The sequence below is a fragment of the Ceratotherium simum genome, chromosome 15, assembly GCF_057802395.1.
Source record: "Ceratotherium simum simum isolate JZ-2026a chromosome 15, ASM5780239v1, whole genome shotgun sequence".
Taxonomy (NCBI): domain Eukaryota; kingdom Metazoa; phylum Chordata; class Mammalia; order Perissodactyla; family Rhinocerotidae; genus Ceratotherium; species Ceratotherium simum.
In genome coordinates this window covers 40,491,554-40,509,432 of record NC_141914.1, presented here as the reverse complement: position 1 = coordinate 40,509,432, position 17,879 = coordinate 40,491,554, and positions in this window count along the sequence as shown.

Here is a 17,879-nt window from a genome sequence, read left to right as displayed (position 1 = left end):
TTTGTCAACAAGAAACCAGTGCTACAAGAAATCTTAAAGGTACTGATTTAAGGGGAAAAGAGAAGACCACAAATAGGAAAAATTATCTATTTCCATGATAAGAGGGTGATGGATACAAATGCACAAAAAAGAGGTTAGCTATGATATCAAAAACATAAAATGAGGGAGGAGGGGAGTTAAAAAGTAGAGCTTTCAGACAGGGGTCAAACTAAAGAGACCATCAATTCTGTATAGAAGGAGAAAGGAACAGAGAAGGACTACTAAAACACTGAGAAAAAAAAAAGTTAAAAAATGGCAGTAAGGACATACTTATCAATAGCTACTTTAAACGTCAATGGACTAAACGCTCCAATTAAAAGGCATAGGGCGGCTGATTGGACAAAACAACAAGACCCATATATATGCTACATACAAGAGACACATTCAGACCTAAAAACACTCACAAAATGAAAGTGAAGGGATGGAAAAAGATACTCCACGCAAATGGCAATGAAAAGAAAGCTGGGGTAACAGTACTCATATCAGACAAAATAGACTTTAAAACAAAAACTGTAAAAAGAGACCAAGAAGGGCATTACATAATGATCAAGGGAACAATCCAACAAGAGGATGTAACACTTGTAATTATGTACGCACCCAATGTAGGTGCATCTAAATATATAAAGCAATTATTAACAGACAGAAAAAGAGAAATAGACAGTAACACAATAATAGTATGGGACTTTAACACTCCACTTACACCAATGGATAGATCATCCAAACAGAAGACCAATAAGGAAACATTGGCCTTAAATGACACACTAGAACAGATGGACCTAGTAGATATATACAGAGCATTCCATCCAAAAACCGAAGAATACACGTTCTTTTCAAATGCACCTGGAACATTCTCCAGGATTGATCACATATTAGGCCACAAAACAAGTCTCCATAAATTTAAGAAGATTGAAATAATACCAAGCATCTTTTCTGACCACAACGATATGAAACTAGAAATCAACTACAGGAAGAAAATCAGGAAAGCCACAAATACGTGGAGATTAAACAAAATGCTACTGAACAACGACTGGGTCAACAAAAAAGTCAAAGGAGAAATCAAAAAATACCTGGAGACAAATGAAAATGAAAATACGACATGCCAGAATTTATGGGATACAGCAAAAGCGGTTCTAAGAGGGAAGTTTATAGCAATACAGGCCTATCTCAACAAACAAGAAAAATCTCAAATAAACAATCTAACAATGCAGCTAAAGGAACTGGAAAATGAAGAACAAACAAAGCCCAAAATCAGTAGAAGAAAGGAAATAATAAAAATCAGAGCAGAAATAAATGAAATAGAGACTAAAAAAACAATAGAAAAAATTAATAAAACCAAGAGCTGCTTCTTTGAAAAGATAAACAAAATAGACAAACCTTTAGCTAGACTCACCAAGAAAAAAAGAGAGAAGGCACAAATAGGTAAAATGAGAAATGAAAGAGGAGAAATTACAACAGACACCTCAGAAATACAAAAGATTATAAGAGAATACTATGAAAAGCTGTACGCCAACCAATTCGACAATCTGGAAGAAATGGATAAATTCTTAGAATCATACAACCTTCCAAAACTGGATCAAGAAGAAGTAGAGAATTTGAATAGACCAATCACCAGTAAGGAGATTGAAACAGTAATCAAAAACCTCCCCAAAAATAAAAGTCCAGGACCAAACGGCTTCCCTGGCGAATTCTACCAAACATTCAAAGAAGACTTAATACCTATCCTCCTCAAACTCTTCCAAAAAATTGAGAAGGGGGAAGCTCCCTAACTTATTCTACGAAGCTGACATTACCCTGATACCAAAACCAGACAAGGACAACACAAAAAAAGAAAATTACAGACCAATATCACTGATGAACATCGATGCAAAAATCCTCAACAAAATACTAGCAAATCGCATACAACAATACGTTAAAAAGATTATACACCATGATCAAGTGGGATTTATTCCAGGTATGCAGGGATGGTTCAACATTTGCAAATCAATCAATGTAATACACCACATTAATAAAATGAAGAATAAAAACCATATGATCAACTCAATAGATGCAGAGAAAGCATTTGGCAAGATACAGCATCCATTTATGGTAAAAACTGAATAAAATGGGTACAGAAGGAAAGTACCTCAACATAATAAAGGTCATATATGACAAACCCACAGCTAATATCATCCTCAATGGTGAAAGACTGAAAGCTATCCCTCTAAGAACAGGAACCAGACAAGGATGCCCACTGTCACCACTCCTATTTAACATAGTACTGGAAGTCCTAGCCAGAGCAATCAGGCAAGAAAAAGAAATAAAAGGGATCCAAATTGGAAAGGAAGAAGTGAAACTGTCACTATTTGCAGATGACATGATTTTATATATAGAAAACCCTAAAGAATCCACCAGAAAACTTTTAGAAGTAATAAACAAATATGGTAAAGTTGCAGGATACAAAATCAACATACAAAAATCAGTTGCATTTCTATGCACTAACAATGAAGTAGCAGAAAGAGAAATTAAGAATACCATCCCATTTACAATTGCAACAAAAGAATAAAATACCTAGGAATAAACTTAACCAAAGAGGTGAAAGATCTGTACACCGAAAACTATAAAACATTTCTGAAAGAAATTGAAGAAGACACAAAGAAATGGAAAGATATTCCATGCTCTTGGATTAGAAGAATTAACATAGTTAAGATATCCATACTTCCTAAAGCAAACTATAGATTCAATGCAATCCCTATCAAAGTTCCAACAACATTTTTCACAGAAATAGAACAAAGAATCCTAAAATTTATATGGAACAACAAAAGACCCCGAATAGCTAAAGGAATCCTGAGAAAAAAGAACAAAGCTGGAGGTATCACACTCCCTGATTTCAAAATATACTTCAAAGCTATAGTAACCAAAACAGCATGGTACTGGCACCAAAGCAGACACACAGATCAATGGAATAGAATCAAAAGCCCAGAAATAAACCCACACATCTATGGACAGCTAATCTTTGACAAAGGTGCCAAGAACATACAATGGAGAACAGAAAGTCTCTTCAACAAATAGTGTTGGGAAAACTGGATAGCCACATGCAAAAAAATGAAAGTAGACCCTTACCTTACACCATACACAAAAATTAACTCAAAATGGATTAAAGACTTGAATGTAAGACCTGAAACTATGAAACTTCTAGAAGAAAACATAGGCAGTACGTTCTTCGACATCGGTCTTAGCAAAATCTTTTCAAGCACCATGTCTGACCGGGCAAGAGAAACAATAGAAAAAATAAACAAATGGGACTGCATCAAACTAAAAAGCTTCTGCACAGCAAAGGAAACCAACAACAAAACGAAAAGACAACCTAACAATTGGGAGAAGACATTTGCAAACCATACATCTGATAAGGGGTTAATCTCCAAAATATATAAAGAACTCACGCATCTCAACAACAAAAAAACTAACAACCCAATTAAAAAATAGGCAAAAGACCTGAACAGACATCTCTCCAAAGAAGATATACAGATGGCCAACAGACACATGAAAAGATGTTCAAAATCGTTAACTATCAGGGAAATGCAAATCAAAACTACGAGATATCACCTCATGCCCGTCAGAATGGCTATAATTAACAAGACAGGAAACAACATGTGTTGGAGAGGATGTGGAGAGAAGGGAACTCTCATACACTGCTGGTGGGTGTGCAAACTGGTGCAGCCACTGTGGAAAACAGTATGGAGATTCCTGAAAAAATCTAGGATAAACTACCATGTGATCCAGCTATTCCACTGCTGGGTATTTATCCAAAGAACTTGAAAACACCAATGCATAAAGATACATGCACCCCTGTGTCCATTGCAGCGTTATTCACAATAGCCAAGACTTGGAAGCAACCTAAGTGTACATCCAGGGACGAAAGGATAAAGAAGATGTGGTATATATACACAATGGAATACTACTCAGCCATAAGATACGATGAAATCCAGCCATTTGTGACAACATGGATGGACATTGAGGATATTATGCAAAGTGAAATAAGTCAGAGGGAGAAGGTCAAATACCATATGATTTCCTTCATTAAGTAGTAGATAATAACAACAACAAACAAACACATAGAGACAGAGATGGGATTGGTGGTTACTAGAGTGGAAGCGGGGAGGGAGGAGGGCGAAAGGGACAATTCGGCACAAGTGTGTGGTGATGGGTTGTAATTAGTATTTGGGTGGTGAACGTGATGTAATCTATGCAGAAATAGAAGTATAATGATGTACACCTGAAATTTATACAATGTTATAAACCAATGTTACTGCAATAAACAAAAAATTTAAAAAAAATAAAAAGAGAGTGATGGTCTCTGAGATAAGGAATTATATTCTACTCAGTTGTCTGCATTTTCTATACTGTTTACAGTGAGCTATAATCAAACATAACAAAAAGCATTATTTTAAAATTATCAAGCTATTTCTAAACATAATTACAAGCCTGGCTTATTGTTTGTCCTTGATACATGAGTGAAAATATTTGTATTACGTGGACTAAGATTGTTTCTCTGAGTTTCTCCAGTTCAGAGACCTTCGTGTAGCCATACAGGTTGTGTGCTGCACAATGCCAGGGGGTGTCGTTTACACTATGAGCTATTGAATGGCGCCCCCTAGAGTTGTGCAGTGTGCACCTCCACCCCATTACCTGAAAAGTCATTTACCTTGGATTGATTCTTGAGTTTGAGATTATGTGTAGAAAAGCAAGGTGATTCGTCAAGGCTTGTGCATATTCAGTTACTTTAATAGGAGGAAGAAGCAAAGATATCACTAATGTGAATAAGTCTTAGTGATCATACAGGGAAAATCTTTAACGATGGATTTTAAGTTAAAACATCCTGGTTATTTTAATAATGGAATTGGTTAAAGCAAATACATTGCTGCAAACCATATCCTTAAGCTGCCCAGGGCCTAGAGAAGCAATGGGGTTGATGTTAAAACAGTACCTCGAGCTCCATTTTTTAAATCGCCACCATGTCCACTACAAGCCTTTCCTTCTCCTGGATATATTGTGTGGTTTTGGTTTTGTCCATTTAAGGACATGCAGTTTAAATATCTGAAGTGAGAAGGAATGACGGGAATTCGTTCATTTATTCATTCAAGTAACCAAGAAATATAGAGAGAGTATCTACTACATGCTAAACTCTGTATGGAAAACAAAAATGAATCTGGCCTGAATCCTGCTACCAAGGAGTTGACAATATAGGGGAAAAATAAAGCTTGTATGTAACTAATTAAAATACATGGAAGAAAATAATAAATGCCATATTAGGGAGAATTCAAAAGAGGGAGAGACTTACCCACAGCTTGGGACAGGTGTAATGGGAATTAGGGAAACCTTTCTGAAGGGGAGCCACTTCAAGAAAGTCCTTGAAGAACGGATGGAGTTTGATGATTTTGGTCATTTGGAGACATGAAAGAGCCAGTGTGTCAGGATCAGGCCGTGAATAAAGGCCCGGGGGTGGGGAAACGACTAGCATAAACGGGTCCACTGACGGAAGTGAAAGGCAGGTGCAGTGGGTGGCTGAGCTAATAGGTTCAAGCGACCTGGGCACGAAGAAGCCAGAGCTGAAGCATTAATTCCCCCATGGAAAGGTCGGTGTTGCTCTACTCAGGCTCTCAAAAAGGGATCCAGCTAACTCCAGAAAGCAGAGCTTATGGTCACAGTTCAGCTGTATATCTAGCTTCTCACAGAGCAAAGCCCCGTCACCTTCTTAGTCATTGGAAGTGAAGGCTAAACATCATATATTAGGGAGTGAATGTGACATGGAGAAGTGACCAGACAAAGCTGTGTTGCATAGAGTTATTTTATTTTTCATGTATAATTGGTAGCATTAAGATTTAAAAAGAATATATTGTTGATATAGGCCATTGGCTGGGACCTGGAAATGCTTTTTACACAGAATCCTCCTTTGTGGTATATTTGCCATAAAAGCACCTTACCTGCCTATGAGAGGAAGGTTTTTTTTGTCTTCCTCATATCTGCAAAGAGCACGATGGTTTGAGGATCTGATGTGCATTTGTGTTGTTGTTGATGGTGGTGGTGGTGGTATGTTGAGTGTTGCTGCCTCAGTTTATTCATCTTTATGGTGTGCCAAGGAATATGGAAAGATTGGTGAGCGAAGAGTAGAAGTGATTAAGGCTGATCCTAAATGTGAGGCATAGAGGCCTCTGAGGACACAAAATTTGGGGATCTGAATGCAAGAATTAAATGAAGAGCCTTTCAGTTGTTTGGTCATCTGGAAAAGGGGCAATGGAAAGAACTGAATATCACCCTGGTCACAGAACTGGAAGACAGGGCAACCTAACCTAACATCAATCACTCTATACCCGCTGACCCTGTTTTACTACTCTGAGCGCCATTTTTTCCTGGGTAAAGTGGTCATCATATTTTACTTCACAGAATTAATAAGAGGATAAGACAATTACTGTGAAAATAAAGTTCTCTATAATACAAACTAGTAATAATAATTCTTGCTATAATCTATGGACTACCTAATATATGTTAAGAATTTTGCTGGGTGCTTTAAACACCTTATCTTAAATCTTCAAAATATCTTGTCAGGTAGGTATTATTAACTCTTTTATTAACAAGGAAGAAGATTCAGAGAAGTTGAGTGACCTGCCCAAGGTCACAAAACCTGGTAAATGTCTGAGCAAGGATTTATACTCGGGCCTGTTTGACTCCCAAGCCTTTGCTCTTTGACATTTGAACTGTTTTTGATTTATTTTCTTGCTTTCATTAATCATTAAAGGTTCTCTTTGGAAATGAACTAATAATAATAATCATAAATAAAATATTTACTGACTACTACTTACTATGTGATGTACTAGGCATTGTTCTAAGCACTTGACATGTAATAACCCATTTAATCCTTATAATCCCATGACATGTTGATATTCATTATGTCCATTTTATAGATGAGAAAATTGAGGCCCAGAGAGGTTAACTAACTTGTGTAAGCTAAATGGCTGAGCCAAAATTCAAACCCAGGTAGTCAAGTGTTTAAATTATTTAGAATATAAATAAATTATGGGAAAGCAACAAGGGACTTCCTGACTTTTCATTGCTATAATGCATGATGTAAGTCTTTCCTAGCAGATGCAATGTACACAGAGATTAACGTACAATATGCATGTGTGTTCCAAAGCCTTGTCAAAAGTGTTTCTATTTTGGGCCTATTTAGTCTATCATGAAATGAAGTTCAAGAATTAGCCACATCTCTGAGCATTTGTATACATTTAACTCTGTAAAAATTACTTTCCTGAAGATCAGTATAAAGCTGTAGTCAGATATGGTAAGTTGACAAAATGTCTCCTTTTTATTTTGGTCTCAACTTTGAAAGCTATACAAATATACGTTTTTTTGCCTTACAAACTTTCCAAAAGAGTTTAAGATTTGGTGGCTTGTTGAAACAAATCTTTTTAGCAAGATTAATTTTAAAGTCAGATGTTATGAGTATCGAATTAAGCTGTCAGCCTGTGAAATGATACCAAGAAAGATGTGTTACAACCACCCTCCCCCCCCACCAACCTCCATAGAGATTGGTGAGTATGAACAGGAATCGCAGAGGCCAGGAATCACATTTTAGTAATTCTTTTCTAGTTATGTCAGATTTCTAGCATGCTATTAGAGACACATGTGTCGTCCTCAACATCAACCAACATATCATTGCTGTTTCAAACTGTTACTAGAGCTGTTGACACAGAATATTGTGTCTGTCGACAGCTCCAATTAGCTGGCGTGTCTGACTGGTGACAGCATGGTCTACTTTTGTTTATGGGGACGGTGGGAGCTGTATCTCTGTCTCCCAACCTCCAGTGGCAGACAGATGGGTCGAGCTATATAATCATCAACGGAAGCGTGTGATATGCTGCCTTCACAAACCATCACACGGAGCAGAACCAACGGCCTTTTGTCTGCTTTTAGAAGTGACTGCAAGATCCCTCCCATCTGTCAAGTTATGAGGGTGAATATGTATAAAATGCATCGTATGTATACATGTAGAACACACCAGATTGGGATGTGAGGAGGAAATAAAGCAAACATTAAAAAGAAAAAAGCCAATGTGATATTTCATTTGTATCATGTCAGCATTGAAGATATTTTTGCCTCAGCACTAAGTTCATAAAAATGTCTCTTATTGAAAAAAAATATAAAAATAAAACAATCATTGTTTTACTATTCTTTGTATCATACCAGTAAGAATTATCATGTTACATTTTGTAACATTTGGCATTCTCTACTGTGAATGGCCTTTCTTTTGACATGTGGTGGGATCATTAGCTTGGAATTCCCTATGATATGTCATCTCTACCAGTTCCCAACCTTTCTTCATAGAGACACAAGTGAGAGATGATGTTCACAGGCAAGAAAACCCCACCCTAATAAGCATATTCAAGGATGTGTGCAAGACAGAGTACATGGCTCATAACTCTATTATTTCCAACAGAAGGAAGAGGAATGCAAAGCAGGTGATTGAGAATGATGCAATTATAGGATTAGTCTGGAATTTATATTATTCAAAAACTGTAAACCATTCTTAAACTTTATTAGTTTTACTGTTAGATATGACTCATAACTAATCATGAGGTGGCTGGAAACCACTAACCTAGTGCATCAGTTCATCTCCCATCCTCAGTTAACTACAACCCATCCTTCAGAGTTCAGATCAAATGCCACTTGCCTGAGAAAATCTTCCCAAGACCTCCATTATACACACTCACAGCACTCTATCCTTTTCCTTTCTAGCACTTATTGCAGTTTGGAATATCCATTTGTGTAATTATGTGACTAACATATGCCTTCCCATGAGGGCAAAGAACAGGTTGGTATTCCTCACCATTGAATCTCTGGAGCCCAGCACAGTGCCTGGTACCCAGGTGGGGCCCAATATAAATGTGTTGAATGAACGCTCTTCAGGTGGACTCATGCTAGAACTTTTCAGATAAAAGAAATACTACTCTTCTTATTTTCTAAGACTAGAACTTATTGTAAGAAAGTGCTTCCTTGTGTCTAGTTTATACTTGCCAACTTAGCCCAGAACCAGATTTAGGTAGGTGGTGGTGGTGGTAGTGGGGGCCAGAGAGTATGTTCTATGCAGAGAGAGTAACATGCAAGAGGCAATTATTTAAGCTTCTAAGAGCCCAGTTCTACACATGGCAGGATTGAAAGAGAAGTCTGAGAAGAGTAAGACTGAGAGGAAGGTCTTTAAACAATGGACCACCTATAGCTATAGGAGGCCAACCTGAAACACTGACGTGGAAGCCTTCAGGCTATTAATATTGGTCCTATCCACACTGTGTCCCAGCAAACATGGCATTGATGCTCACTCTCCTGCAACTTGGTTTGGTAGTGATAACCCACAATATCAAGTAGACAAATGGCACGAAGAGGAAATAAACATTTGTTGTTCTACATGACTGAAATTTTGAGGTTGTTTGCTATGGCAGCAGAAACTAACCCATCCTGATTGATGTAGAAATCTTTACATCATACCAAGTTATTTATGTATTTCTGTATATCAGATTATTGTATCATGAACAAAACCATGTTTTTATTTTTACTACTCCATGTTCAACAAGTTGCCTTCCCTTTAGTAGAAACTTGAAACCTTTTTCTCAATAAATGTTTGGAATTTGAAAATTAGTATTACTCAACTGATAGCTCATTAAGGGCAGAGGCAATATCTTGTACATTTTTATACCTCCCATAAAGACCTACACACTTAATAAATAGTGAGTATTAACTGTTGGTTGAATGAATGGATCACCTCTTAAACATTTCTTTTCCTGTCTGAAGCCTGTCAGTTAGTTTCATTTTTCTGCATAAGTTCCACTTCCCAACATTTGTATCCCTTCTTCTAAGTTCTTATTCTTTCTGAATTGTAGGCCTCGCCATCGATCATGGTATGAACACCGACAGGCAACAGCACTGCAGTTCTGAGTTAAGTCAGTCATATTCTGACCCCTGGATCCAGTTTTGCTGCCTTTACTCAGCCAGACAGTTCCGGTCCATTATTTGCGCAGTTCTTTCTTTGTGTACTTTGGACCTTGGGAGAGACATTGAAGAACTTCTGTGTATTTAGCTTTCACTTTCCAAAACATTTTCATATTTTTCTCATTTGATCCTCCCTAGGAAACCCTAGGGAAAATACATAAGGTGGGTATATCCCCCATTTGATAGACGGGGAAAGTAAGGTTCAGAGAGGTCACCCAACTAGCAAATGGAACATGTACCATTGAGTCATTGGTAGAAAGTTTTATTGTGCTAAAATCAGGAAATCAGATAACTACTTACCTTGCTGTGCTTTACCACCAATTTAATCTTCCAGAAGATAGAGGCTACTCTGCTCTGAACTTAATTCTCATTAACAAAAGGTGATGTCTGTGAAGGTGATGGGGATTATGGGAGAAAAATAGTACATTTTTTGAGTTAAAAATAGTTTAAGGAAGGAAGATTGAGCACAGTCAAATATGTTTTCCCAAGAAAGGACATCTTTCTATGGACAGAGACTTTAAAAGGGAACATAGCTCAAAGGAGTTAGGGAAATCTGAAAAATGTAATTCTGATCATATATTCATGAATAATCCCATGTGAATAAAGGTAGGCACATCTAAAGAAGCTTTTGTGACTGCCAAAGGAGCTCTCTGATGAGCTTATACTTAAAAGGACTCGTAGGGCAGATGGAAGAAGGAAGGCACAATGGTGGATGAGTGTCCAGGCAGGACCATGGACAAGCCCTGAGAGTGAGAATACTAGACCCATAGGCTGCTCAGCCATATGTGACCTTAGATGGGCCATTCCTTGCTTGTGAGGGCCTTGGAGTAGACATTCTTTATCCTGGGTTTGAGATTTAAGATTAAATACTAAACATGCCAAAGGAGATCCTAAACAGAAGTATGTTCAAATCAGACCAGCCCAGAATGAATCGAAGCTAGTAAGAAATGCTAAAGAAATATAAAGTTGCTTTCAAGCAAGAAAAATAAGAAAGAAAGCTGTGAAAGTGAAAGTAGATGGCATGAGTAAACATATCCTATAAACTGTGGGGAGATACAGAATACGAGGAGACCTGGCTCTGATTAATGTTAGGCCCCTTGCTTGGGAAATCTTTTGCTTTGTTACCAGGAATCACTTCTATTTGCCTGTGGACTGATCTAACAAAAAGAATAATCTTCAAACAGAGAGGGCAGAGCAAACAATGCAAAGAGGAAACAGAGCCAAAAGAGATGAAGGGAGAGAGTATCAAGTGCCCTTAATGAGAAAACGTCTATGTTTGGAAGAACTGCATCCCAGGACACTGAAACACCTTAAAGATATGATCAAAGAACCAGTCTTGCTGCTCTCAAGAAACCACAGAGAACAAGAGAGGAGTCAGAAGACTGAAGGACAAACACCATCCCAGTTTTCTAAAAAGATAGAAGGATAAAGCACTGGTCTAATTGATGAGCCTAGTGTTGTTCTCCAGCAAAAATATAGAGTAGATTTTTTACATTAGAGAGTTTGTGAGCACGTTGTGATGACAGCAGCACACATTAAGAGTCAACACAATTATCTAAGCACAAATTCTGGTTATTTAAAACACACACACACACACACACACACACACAGACACACAAAACATTACTGGATTGGTAGGTGTAGGCAGAATAATAGCCCCCAAAGATGTCCTCATTCTCATTCCTGAACCTGTGAATAAATCAGATTACATGGCAAAGAGGAACTAAGGTTGTAGATGGGATTTAAGTTGCTAATCAACTGAATTTGAATGGAGAGATTACCCTGGACTATTTGGGTGGGCCGAATTTAATCACAAGGTTACTTAAAGTGGAAGAGGAAGGCAGAAGAGTCAATGTCAGTGATGCTCTGCATGAAAGACTCTACCAGGCATTGCTGCCTTTGAAGATAGAAGGGTGCCATGAGCCAAGGAGTGCTAGTAGCCTCGAAAAGCTGGAAAAGGCAAGAATATGATTCCTCTTTAGAGCCTCCAGAAGGAACACATCCCTGCAGACACCGTGATTTTATCTCAGTGAGACCCATTTTGGACTTCTGAGTTCCAGAACTGTAAAATAATAAATCTGTGTTGTTTTAAGCCACTAAATTTGTGGTCATTTGTTATAGCAGCAATAGGTAACTAACACTGTAGGCAAGGGGAGTATCTTGACTCCACAAGGTCTTTGAGAGATTTTCTTTCAAACCTGATGGGAAAATTAATTAGTAATATTGTTTAGATGGATTTCCAGTTGCTTGAACAACCATCTCATGTCACTCTAAGAGAAGTTGCCCTATATCCTGCCACAGGACCCTGACCTGGGTTCATTCACTCATTCGCTTGCTCAGCAAATATTTATTATGTTTTATGTTGCAGGCACTGCTGTAAGAACTGAGGATTCAACAGGGTACAAGAAAGCAAGGTCCTCACACTTAGAGTTTACATTTGAATGGAAGAAAGAGACAAAAAAACATAGTTTCCAGTAGTGATGTGTGCTTTGAAGGAAAATCAGCCAGACCAAGGAAATAAAAGCATGTAGAGGAGGTCTTTTTTGGATGGAATGGTCAGGGAATGTGTCCTTGGGGTGATATTTGAGCAGACAACTGAAAGCCACGAGAAGGTCTGATGAAAGAAACTTTCTAGGAGAGACGAACAGACAGTGCAAAGACTCTTATAGGAGACGGAGCTTATCAGGTTCTGAAGATAGCAAGAAGGTCAGAGGGGTCAAAATTAAATCAGCATAGGTGAGAGTGACAGGAGACAGACAGGAGACAAGATAGAAGAGACAGTGTTCGAGCAGAGACTGGGTGATTACTCATGAGGTATGGTTGGTCTCCATCTTTGGTTCTCAACCTCAGGTGCTTAGACAAGAGAGAAAAAAGTGTGTTGCTTTGAAGCTGGTCCCTTCTTCATCTGTGGCCCTTGTTGCTATGCCTTGGTACCTTTCACTAATACTGCTCACTCTCCTTTCCCTGACTTGAGGTCTGGAGGATATAGAAAATTTACTCCTTTGCAGTGAAATTTTAGTTAACAGTCATTTGGCCATATGACTTCTAAAGCCTCTGTAATCTTTAGAGTTGTATGGTTATGTAATTAGTACTCTCATAGGACCACGTTGCTATTGGGTCTCAGCGTCTCATGGATGAGAGTAATATCCACTCTCCCTTTCTCAAAAGGTTACTATGGGGATAGCCTCTGGTAAAATATCTTAGAGTGTATTACAAAGATTAGAGCTGCACAAATCTAAGTTGCTATTATTAATAAATTAGATATATTAATAAATTATAATTTTTTGTTTCTTGTTCACTCTTCATAAACCGTGATCATTTTGAACTCTTATCTAATCCTCTCAGTGGACATCTTTCCACTTAATAACACTTATGAGGGGCCGGCCCCATGGCTTAGCGGTTAAGTGCACGCGCTCCGCTACTGGCGGCCCGGGGTTCAGATCCCGGGCGCGCACCGATGCACCACTTCTCCGGCCATGCTGGGGCGGCGTCCCACATACAGCAACTAGAAGGACGTGCAACTATGACGTACAACTATCTACTGGGGCTTTGGGAGGGAAGAAAAAAAAAAAGGAGGAGGATTGGCAACAGATGTTATCTCAGAGGCGGTCTTCCTCAGTAAAATGTGGAGGATTAGCACGGATGTTAGCTCAGGGCTGATGATCACACACACACAAAAATAATAATAATAAAAATAAATAACTAAAAAGATTTAAAAAATAAAATAAAATAACACTTATGAACTCAAATAAGGTTTGAATAATCATGGGAAGAAAATAGAACAACAAATGATTCCAGAGAAATTCCCACAAATATTGTATATTGTTTCTTTGTAGATTGATTGTGGGTTCATTGACATCTCCAACCTCAACCTTCTATGGCTGGTATTGGTGTAATAACTAGGGAGACTGAGAGGCACTATGGTGAAGGGGTTAAGAGTGTAGACTTTGGGTTTGGATCCCAGTTCTTTCACTTGCTAGGTGTATAACTTTGGACAAGTAACTGAACTGCTTTGTGCTTCAGCCTTCTCATCTGTAAAATGGTAGCAATAAATGAGTTAATTTATGTAAAGCATTTAAAACAGTATTACTCAGCACAGGGAAAACACTCAATTAATATAAGCGTTATTTATTACCTATATTAATTATTTATCACTGCATAACAATGTTACCACAAACCTAGTGCTTAGAGCAACACATTTGTTATTTCATGGTTTCTGTGAGTCAGGAGTCCAGGCATGGCTTAGCTAGGTCCTTTGCTTCAGGAGATCACAGCTGCCTGCAATCAAGGTGCCTGCTGGGGCTGCAGTCTCATCTGAGGCTTGACTGAGGAAGCATCTGCTTCCAAGCTTACATGGTTATTTGCAGCATTCCATTCCTTGCAGGTTGTTGGACTGAAGGTCTCATTCTCTTTCTGGCTGTTGGCCCCAGGCCATCCTCAGCTCCTTGCTGCATATATCTCTCCACATAGAAGCTCACACCATGGCAGCAAGGGAGAGATAGTCACATACATACAATCACATACATCCTATCACCTCTGCCGTATTCTATTAGCCAGAAGCAAGTCACAAATCCTGCCCACACTCAAGGGGAGGGTATGAATACTAGGATCATGGGGATCACAATAGAGTCTATCTGCCATATTACCCTGTTTTCTCAATTCACTAATGAATGTACTTCAGATAGGAGAGATGTGTCATATGTGCAGCTGCTCCTCTAGGAAGTACTGGGAACTTGATCCAACTATTTCATAGAAATTGTGTTTATCAAAGATGGTGAAGCACATTGCTAAGCTTTTGTCCCATCAGACTGTGAACTCCTCAAGGGCCACAAACCTTCAGTTGATACCAACATTGCTGAAACATTGATCACAAATTTACTGTTGCCATATATTATATATGATGTAAACTCATGATGAGAGAATCCCGAATACCCTCCCCCACCCAGGAGTTCGTAGTTCTGTTGTTACTTTACAAGTGAATTGGATTAAAAGAAATTCATTCAGTTATATAAATTTGGTGTTTGTTATATATACAAGCAGGTAGGTAAATGCAGAGAAAGATAAAAGCTCACATTTAGAGGGTAGCCTCATCTTTCTTTTAAGTAGAGGATTTCATGGGTGTAGAGTCCTTGATGATTTGTTCTTCATGACCATGTGCTGACTCCTTGTGATTCTTGCTTTTCCTTCCAGACACTTACAAACCATCTGCTTCATGATCTGCCCTGTCTGCCTCTTCAACATGATCTCATGCCACTCTCCCCCTTTCTCATAACGCTCCAGCCACATTGGCTTTCTTTCTGTCTCACACTTACCAAGCTTTTCTGCCTCAAGGTCTTTGTAGTGCTGTTTCCTCTGCATGGAAAATGCCTCCCCAAGTTGCTTGCATGGCTGGCCCCTTCTCAATATCAAGACCTCAGCCCAAACATCCTCGGAGAGCCCTTTCTTGAGTTCTCAATCTAAAGTTCCCTCTTGTCTTGCCACAAATCCATCTATCACAGGAGTTCTTAAGCTTTGCTGTGCATCAAATCCCCTGGAAGTTGTTAAAACACAGACTCTGTCAGAGTTTCTGATTAAGAAGGGCCTAAGAATTTGTATTTCTAACAGGTTCCCAGGTGTTGGTCCAAGGGCCACACTTTCAGAACCACTTGTCTATCACATCATCCTACTTTATTTTCCTCATTGCACTCATCACTTATTTTCTATATATTTGTTTTCTTATTTGTGTACTTTAGGTCCTATGAGTATCAATGACAGTGTAACTAGTTAGGAGAGCAGTGCTTGACTGCCTGGCATACAGTTTGTATTGGGGGAGTGCAAAAATAAGGAATAGATTGAAATATGGAAGGAAATTCTACTAGAATGCATATTATTTTTATAGGATCCATTTTTACTTGTGGTTTCACAAATAGATATTAAAGATTGATTAGAAAATGCACATTATTTTTTTTTTAAGGAAGATTGGCCCTGAGTTAACACCTGTCGCCTATCTTCCTCTTTCTCTTTTTCTCCCCAAAGCCCCAGTACATAGCTGTATATCCTAGTTGTAGGTCCTTCTAGTTCCTCTATGGGGCACGCTGCCTCAGCATGGCTTGATGAGCAGTGAGTAGGTCTGCGCCCGGGATCTGAACTGGCACATCCCAGGCTGCCAAAGAGGAACGCACGAACTCAACCACCACGCCACCAGGCCAGCCCAGAAAAAGTACATTTTAAGCTTTAAATTATAGTGATTAAAAAGTAAACTTTTGTGACTCTATCCACATATAACACTGAGCTGCCGTAATGCTCATATGAGGGCTCAGGACAAGTATAACATTAAACGGGTTAATTTTATGAGTAGTATGTAGAAGTGAACACATTTCAATGAAAATATTAAGCTCAATATATTTTAAACTAAACAGGATATATTTTAATTTTATCTGGAAAATTTCTTTTTCTCGCATTTTGCACTTTTTCCTCTTTCCTTGTCTCACAAGAATACCAAACATTGTGTTTTTGCCCTAACTGTAGATGGACTACTTATCTATCCCTCTATCCCTGGAGTGTTTCTGTTGTTTTCTTTCATTATATTATAACTGTGACATTTTTGTTAACATACATTCATCACCAATTACCTGCAACACCTGTGGATACCACATACAGAATGGAAATCTTCTTAAATGAGCAGTCTGATTAAACAGAATTGGTTTATGCTAATTATGAGGCATATGCCTTCCAAAAAGAAGCCAGAAAAATTCACAATAAAATATATGTTTGTATAAAATATGTATTGTATATATATAAATATATACAAATGGAGACCCAAAGTCACTGCAAAATTGGCTTTCACCAAAGGCTTTGACATGTAGATTGTGCACACATATCATCAGATGAAGTGGAGATTTGGCACTTATCTCCTGATTTCAACCCTGACCACCCAGATACCAACTCACAACTTTAGTGACCCAAGTTGACCGTGGTGACCACAGTGTCTGGAATCTGACATCTTCCAGAGCTCACCTCCATCTTATATTGAAGAGACATTGCTGTTGGGCAAAATGCAAATATTTATGCTCAGATCTAAGGAATTTCAGCATGTGGCCAGTGCTTCTAGTCTTCTTCATCTCTGAATGAATGGCTTTTGATTGACTAAATTGTAAAGCAAAATCACAAAATCATAGGTGCTATAGTTAGAAATGGCCCTAGAGATTATTATATTTTAAAGTCTCTCCTTTAAGAGACAAAGATATTGACACATAGATAAGTAAAGTGATTTTTCTAAGGTCGCACAGGAAGTAATGGCAGAACCAGGACCATACCCATGGATCCTCAGTGTCCTTTGCCCCTGGCATACTTTTCTCCTCTCGTTCCACATTTCATTTACTGTAAGGTGACTTACAGAAAACCCACTTGACATAAGCTACCACAAATTTTAAACAATGTGAGAAGTTAATTAATAATTATATATATGTAATATTTCCATAATTTCTTCTTTCCATTTAAATTGTATTAGGACTTGTTACGGACTGAATGTGCCCCACTCCAAAATTTATATGTTGAAGCCCTAACCCCCAACGTGACTGTATCTGGAGATAGGGCCTTTAAGGAGGTTATTAAGGTTAAATTAGGTCAGAAGGGTGGGGCCCTAATCCAATAGTACTGTTGTCCTTATAAGATGAGGAAGAGACGCCAGGAGTGCGCATACACAGAGGAATGGCCATGTGAGGACACAGAGAGAAGGCAGCCATCTGCAAGCCAAGGAGAGAGGCCTTAGGAGAAACTAAACCTGCCAACACGTTGATCTTGAACTTCCAGCCTCCAGAACTGTGAGAAAATAAATTTCTGTT